The 7,853-nt window shown below is 40.5% G+C and overlaps 1 pseudogene; it reads right to left on the reverse strand.

Annotated features, from left to right (window-relative positions):
- Positions 1 to 4,082: 4,082 nt before the first annotated feature.
- LOC102876977 lies at positions 4,083 to 4,705 on the reverse strand (annotated as a pseudogene).
- Positions 4,706 to 7,853: the final 3,148 nt, after the last annotated feature.

Consider the following 7,853-nt stretch of genomic DNA (forward strand, 5'->3'; position numbering starts at 1 on the left):
TTGGTTTAATTACTATTGGAAAATGCATGTCATTCCTCTGTAGCATCTGGTCCCCACTGGACCCTCATCATTTCCTTCACCTGCTCCCCCCACCGACCAAACTGTGCAGCTCTACAACTGCATCCTGACCCATCCTCACCCTTCTGCCCCCAACCCACACCTCCTTGTACCCCCAATATGTTTTTCCCAATTAAAAAAATAAATAAAAAAAATTTTGCTATTCTTACTGGGGTGAGATGATAATCTCATAGTTGTTTTGTAATCTGTCCTTTCCTCAGCAGTATTTCTCACAACAGTTTTTAACTATCCATTGACAATTTTAGTTTATATTCTTTAAAGATCATGTTAATGTTAAAATGGAATTTTTTTTAAATGGAATTTAACTAATTAGTGTTGTTAGAGAACTTTATAGTTAATGAAAATGAAATTTTAATTATTTTCTGTATATCTTAGCCAGTGCTTATTTACCTTTTTCTCAGCCACTTTCAAAGAAAATATGCTAACTAGAACTCTTTGATACTTGTGACATTTAAATTGTCTAAACTTTTTCAGTGTTCCTAGTTATTTTGGAATATTTGCTACTATTCTTACTTTGAGAGAGAATAATAAACTATAAAATCACCAAAAAAATCATTTGGTGTATAGATGTTGACCAAATTTATGTCTTCTTCTCTATTGTGCCTTTAATCATTATACAGTGCCCTACCTTATTTTTTTTTTATGGTGGTTTTCATCCTAAAGTTTATTTTATCAGAGATAAGTATTGTCACTTCTGCTTTTTTATGGCTGCCATTTGCTTGTTATATTTTCCCCCAGCCTTTATTTATTAGACTATTTTTTTCATTGTTTCTTAGATGTGTCTCTTGTAGGCAACGTATAGATGCGGTTTGGTTTTTTTATCCATTCTGCTACTCTTTTTCTCTTGATTGGTGTATTTCACCCACTCACATTAAGTATGGTTCTTGACAGGCCAGGTTTTATCACTGCCATTTTTATGTGTTTCTTATTTTTCCTGGTTACTATGGATCATCCACTTTCCTTTGGTTACTCATTGTATGACGGACTTCCCTTAGGAATTCTTGTAAAGTTGGTCTTATTTTCATGAATTCCTTATGATCCTGTTTTTACTGCAAATAATCTAACTTCTTCATATTTCATGGATAGCTTTACTGAGAACAGGATCCTTGGTTGTCAATTGTTTTCTTTCAACCTTCTGTATATGCTCTGCCATTGTCTTCTTGCTCACATGATTTCTGCTGAGAAATTAGAATGCAATCTAATTTGTTCTAATTTTTAGGTGACTCTTTGTTTTTCTTGTGCTACCTTTAGTATCCCATTCTCATCTTTTATTTTGGAGAGATTGACTGTGATATGTCTTTTCTTTGGACTTTGGTGAGTTCTTTGTGGATTTCTTCATTCTTCACAACACCTGGGAAGTTTTCTTCTAGTATCTCTTCCACAATTTCTCAATGCTTTCCCTGCCCTCTCAGGTTCTAGACGTCTGATCATATGTATGTTGTTCCTTTTGATTTTATCCCACATGATCCTAATATTTTCTCATTTTCCTTCTGTCTCCTCTATTTTTTTTCTAGTATGTTCGCTGACTCTCTCTTCCATCTTTTCTCTTCTGCTTTTCTGTCCCTTCAGCATGTTGGAAACTTCTGCCATTTCAGTCTTGATATTCTGGATTGCATGTTCATGTATTTCTATTATTTTTAGAAATATATTGGGTGTACCCTCTCTGTCTTGTGATGATTTTTTTTTAAAGATGTATTGTGATGGGAAAGTCTGCTGTTAGGGACCTCTCCAAAGTACTGTAAAGCAATGGTGTCACTCTGGAGACTAAGGTGTGCCTGATACAGGTCATGGTCTTTGCAATCACTTGCTATGCATCAGAGAGCTGGACAGTGACTAGGGAGGATAGAAGGAGAATTGATGCCTTTGAGCTGTGGTGCTGGAGAAGAGTACTGAATATACCATGGACTGCTAAGAAAACAAACAGGTTCATCCTAGAGAGGGTTAAACCAGGAGGCAAGGATTCTGAGGCTTCATCTGACATACTTTAGACATGTTGCAAGGAGGGACCAGTCCTTGGAAACGGATGTCATGCTTGGGGGGGGGTGGAGGGAGAGCGCAGGAGGGGAAGACTGTCTATGAGGTGGATTGACTCAGTGATGGGGTAATCGGGGTGGGTGTGTCAGAGACAGTGAGATTGGCACAGGATAGAGCAGGGTTTAGGGTTGTTGTACATAGGGTCATTATGAGTCGCAAGCAACTCAATGGTACATAACAGCAGTAACAACAGTACTTCTTATCTATGGTTTCAATTTTTTCTTGCATCTTTTTCAGTTTCTTCCATGGTTAATTTTCCTGTGTATTGATATATTTGTTTTGAATTCTTGTCTCTGGAGTATTTGCTTTATTTATGGCTTCCATTCTTTCTTCTATCATTTGCACCTTCTTCTGTAGCTATCTATGTGCCTCTGTGTCAATATATTTCTTCTGCATTTCTGTCTCTGGGATATTCATTGGGTCTGCAATGTGGTCTGCTTTTCAAGGAGAAAGCTTATTCACCACCCTCCCCCCAATATATGAAGCTGCCTGCTGCTTTCTTGACATTATGTTAATTTTTTCTTGGCATGTATAAGGCCATTTCTATTGTGTCTGGGTAGTTTGTTGAAAGTTCTTTATCTTTATGGTATTATCATTTAGTTTCAGACTTAAAGTATTCCCTTTATGGGTTAGGGCAACTTGCTATACCAGGAGTCCTTTCTGTTCAGAGTGAAAAAGCTCACCTCTCCTAAAGTCCTCCACTTTTCTTTGGACTGCAGTACAACCCTGAAGGAGTCTCACCATAGTGCTGCCTTCCTCTTCTAAAACTTGTAATTTTCTTTGTTTGATCACAGTGAGGTCTGCGAACAGTTCCCCACCTCCTCAACTTCTGCACACTCTATCTAGGGTGGAATAAAGAGGGCAGGACCAAGTACTTATGTGCAGCTTCCCTCTCAAGTCTCTGGTTGCCTGATGAGAATATTTCCTGCCTGAGCCTGCCTCTTCTAAAATGTGTAATTGTCCTTGGCGTTGCTGATGTGCAGGGCAGCAGGTGACCACCTTCTGCCTTGTTGCTGCACTCTCTGCATTCAGTGTTGGGGTGAGGGAGTAAGATACCAAACTTTTATGCAGCTGCCCTCTCAGGTTTCTAGTAGCCTGGTGGGAATCTCTCCTGCCTGCACCCACTTCTTCTAAAGTTTGCAATTGCCTTTGGTGTTGCTGGCGTGCAGGACACCTGGAGTGACCTCCCCCCTGGCTGCTGCACTCTATCTGATGTAGGGACAATGGGGGAGAACCATGATCTCTATGCAGCTGCTCTCTCAGATCTCTAGTTGCCTGGTGGTAATCTCTCCTGTCTTCACCCACCTTTTCTGAAGTTGTAATTATCCTTGGTGGTGCTGGTGAGCAGAACAGCTAGGGACAACTTCTCCCAACAACTCATCTTTTCGGAACTTTGTTTTGGGTTTTGTTTTGTTTGTTTGTTTGTTTTAAGCCTTCAGGAATATGTTTATTGTGTTTGAGATGATACATCAGGTGCTCTCTGAGCTACAAAGGGTAAAAGTAAATCCCCTCATTACAAACTGACAAAGGTCAAAGGTAAAACATTTTCACAACAGCATGTACTACCTACTCAGAAATAGATCTGGGTTTAATACAAATGACATAATTTCCTAGTCATCTACAGCTACTTTTATAACTTCACACAGATAATGAATTAGGCTAAAATGCACTATAATATTTGGTAGACTTCAGGACCAGTATCCTTAGTACATCACAAAATACATTTTGATATCCCAAAGAAGCAAGACTTGCAAGTAGGGGTTTTAAACATAACTAATCTACAGCTACAAAGTTCTGCTCTTGATAGCATTTACCTTTTTTAGGGAATCTCCCAGTCTCCAAAGGTTAAAAGCAGAGAGTAGAATCAGTATAACATATGCACGGAAGTCCATATTGTAAAGGCTATAAAGATCTGCAGCACAGTGCAAAGATGCCTTCTGCTCCTTCACACTGCATACAAATGAAGTGAATTATGTGGCATATCTCTTGGTCCACTGTCTGGCTATCCTATCATGTTCTGCTCTGTTGGTCAAATACTGAGTGGCTATGCTTCCAACCAGAGGATCTGTCAGGTTGCAGTCTGTCAAAAGGGAACAAATTGACAGCAAATCCTTTGATATAGTCAAAGCAGGACTCCAGTTATCTTTAAGGATGTCCAGACAGATGACTCCCTGACTGTTGATGTTGCAATGATAGATTCTGGTGCGGAAAGTAACCTTTGGTGGCTTAAATGGATAATCGGATGAAAACGTGATATCCAGAAAAAACCAAACCACCTTCATATATAGAACCTGGTGGACCAAGTATAGTTGATCTCCATTCATAAATGTTATCTCCTTTAGGCCCAGCACTGCAGTTAGGAGGAGGATCAAGGGTTATTCAGCTAGCTCCTTCTGAATTCTTTTAGCACTAGTGGATAACTTAGCAGTGGTTTTGCTAGAGTTTGGTGTTTTTCTTCTGCTGGGTGGCAGAAGGTTTTCGTTCTTCTTGTTCTTCAGGCTTTGGAGCAGCTGGGTCTCGCTGGTCTGCATCTGAACTACCACTGCTGGTGCTGGGAAACATCATCATCGGACCTTTGCCAATCACTGGACATCTTGGTGAAGTTATTTCTTGGAAAACTGGTGGAGGTGTGTGCATCGCCGGTGGCCGGCGGACGTGAACTGCTCTGTTTTGGTTGTTTTAGACAGAATAGTACTGCATCATCACAGGAATGTTTTGAGGTAGAGTGTTATTTTTCTTAAAAAATAAAAATTAACCAAACCCCTTCCATCTTCATTGAAATATATAAAGTAGACACATCACAAAATTTGCCCACTTAACGTATCTACTTCAGTCTTTTACAGATTATCTTTACAGAATTATGCAACCATCAAACCAACAACCAAGTCTTGGAACCGCTGTTGGCTCACAGAGATCCCATGTCTGCCAGAGTGGAAGTGTGTTGTTCCACACTGTCTTTAGAGGCTAGTAGATCACCAAGTCTTTCTTCTGAGGAGCCTCAGAGTGAACTGAAACCTTTAAGCATTTCAGTTAGTGCCATGCAGGTTAATTAATAGTGCATAATATCGAGGGACTCATGTGTCATCATCCCTGCTACTTCGTTCCAGAACATTTCTAACACCCCAAAATGAAACCCATTAACTTTCATTTCCACCCTGTTGTTATCAGTTTGCTGGCAACTTAACAGCGACACCTTGATGGGGGTAAGCACGACGGAGATACATCACTCTGGGAGAGGATCAGAGAGTCAATCTAGCTCAATTTTATTGGGATCTGCAGTGCCTTTATATACAAACATGTAAGTAGGAAGACAGGATAGGGTAGGCTTACAGACTAGGGACATATGGATTGGTTAGGAGAACCTCAGCCCCATGTGACCACTCCCAGCTCAACAGATGCGGAAGCCGTCTTCCCAGGTGGCGAGTTTTCTCAAGCCAGTATAGCCAAACACAGGGGAGCTTTCTCTACTCCGTATTAAAGGCCGTTGGGAGGCTTGCACTTATCTGGTGCTTAGGCGGTCTGTCCTGGCCAGAGACCCTCCCTTCCTCCCCAACATTCTCCAACACCACCCCACCCCCTACTCATGTTGTTGTTGTAGAATACTGTCAAGTTGGAACTAACAGATTACTCTCTAGCAAGTATTCAAAGGCAATAAATCCAATGCGTGAATGAAGAAATTCCATCTTTCTCCTGTGGAGCAGCTGGTGGATTCGAACCCCATGCCTTAGAGTTGAAAATGCAACTTCTTATCTAAGGAAGGATCAGAATGAAAAAGGAGAAAGAAAAATCATGCTATTATCTGCACATGACAAAGTGGAACTGAGGTCCACAGGGTTTCCTTGTGGCAGACTGTAAGAAACAAAATCACCACTCCTTTCTTCCACAGTGCTGCTGCTGGGTGGATTTGAATAGCCAACCTTATAGTTAGTAGACAAATGGTAAGCATTTGCATTACCAGAGGCTGCTTGAGTGCCTACCATGTGAAGGCTGTGCAGGCATATTCTGTGGTAGCTTCACAGAAGAAAAGGCACACTCCACCTCCAGCCACTAGGGCACAAATGACTGTTACAGGGACAAGCATCAGGCCTGCTGGGTGGACAGAGCTGGGCCCATCCGCCTGACATGCTTCCTGCAGCTGCACAGAAAACATCCCCAGCAGGCCGTGTGCACAACATTTGACCTTCCCATGTCATCACTGCCTCTGTCAAGTCTCGTCGAGAGTTTCTGCTTTCCTGGCAGTTTCAAGCTCCCACCCCACGGGCTGAGAGTTTGTCTTTCTCCATTTTGAGAGGCTTTTGACTGTGAATTCAGCACAAAATCAAAAGCTGTTCTCCTCAATGTTTGTCCTTCCTTTGCTAGGGAATTTTCTGTTTCATTAGCGCAGATTTGAGCAATTGGTACTGGAGGGAGATGTTGTGTGCACAGAGATCCCACTGGGCCAAACCTCCAAATAGCCCTAATTTTTTGAGCTAGTGATTCAGTGGTGTGAATGCAGGGAAATCTGTCAGCATATAACATATATATCAGGGTCCACATATCTCCAATCAGTCACATCCTCCTTCACTAGTCAGCTATTAACTCTTACTCAGTCCTATCTATTAAATCTATTAAAGCTTATCTACAAACACTAAAAAAATAAAAATAAAAATGAAAATGCAACTTCTTACCACTAGGCCACCAGTGAACTATCACACATCTCTATTCAAGCATTACTTTACCTTATGTCTCTATGGACTTTAAAATTCTGTAATTTCATATAAATGAAGTCCTACAATTTGTGACCTATCATGATTGACTTCATGGAGAGCCATGGTACTATGAGAAGACATGGCCTGACCTGGAGAATACTGAGAAGACAGTTATGTTAGAGATCAGGGTAGGAATGAGAGATGGAAGAAGAGTGTGGCAGGCCTTCAAGAGTATACTGGGGAGTTCAGTCTAACACAGAGCATTATTATTGAGAGTTTTTTTTAAATAGAAAAAAATGGTTTTATTGGATCTAAGGTTTAAGACTGATTGCTCTGGGTCAGCAAACTTTTTTAAAATTTTATTATTTTTAATGAACATTTTCAGAGATTTTGGGTTTCCATTCATTCATTGTTGCATTATTTTCTTTACCCACCCCCACCAGTTCATTCCTCTTTTTTTTCCTTGAAAGTCTGTTTTAATTGTCTCACTGTCACAGTGCTTGTCAAAACCAGTTCTGATTAATCTCCTTTGTCAGTGTGTCCTTTGCCATTCCCTATCACTCCTCCCTGAGCGAGGTTTCACCCTGATTCATAAGGAAAAGGGGATGGCATATTCTTTTAGCTACTTCCTGCTGAAAAGGGATGCTGTAGGTTTCAGGATGAAGATCTTCTCTCACTACTCTAAAGGGCTCCTTTGGCAATGGGAAACACAGACTATTGTGGAGATTGATTTTGGAATTTAGATGCACTGTTATTAATTGTGCTTAGCCATACATGTTCATATCCTTGAATATACATCATGGAACTATTGCAGCCTTGAAGACACAAATTTAACTAACAAGTTAAAAGTGCATGAGTAAAAAATTAAAAGCAATGGGGTTGTCTTCATAGTAAAAAAAGTAATTCCTAGATCCATCTTGAAGTACAACATCGTGACAGGATTATATCCATATGCTTACAGGGAAGTCCAGTGAATACCACTATCATTCAGATATATGCACCAACAACCAGAGCCAAAGAAGAAGAAATAGATGATTTCTACCAACTTTTACA

The sequence above is a fragment of the Elephantulus edwardii genome, unplaced genomic scaffold, assembly GCF_000299155.1.
Source record: "Elephantulus edwardii isolate Elephantulus edwardi_28Jun2011 unplaced genomic scaffold, EleEdw1.0 scaffold00288, whole genome shotgun sequence".
NCBI classification, from domain to species: domain Eukaryota; kingdom Metazoa; phylum Chordata; class Mammalia; order Macroscelidea; family Macroscelididae; genus Elephantulus; species Elephantulus edwardii.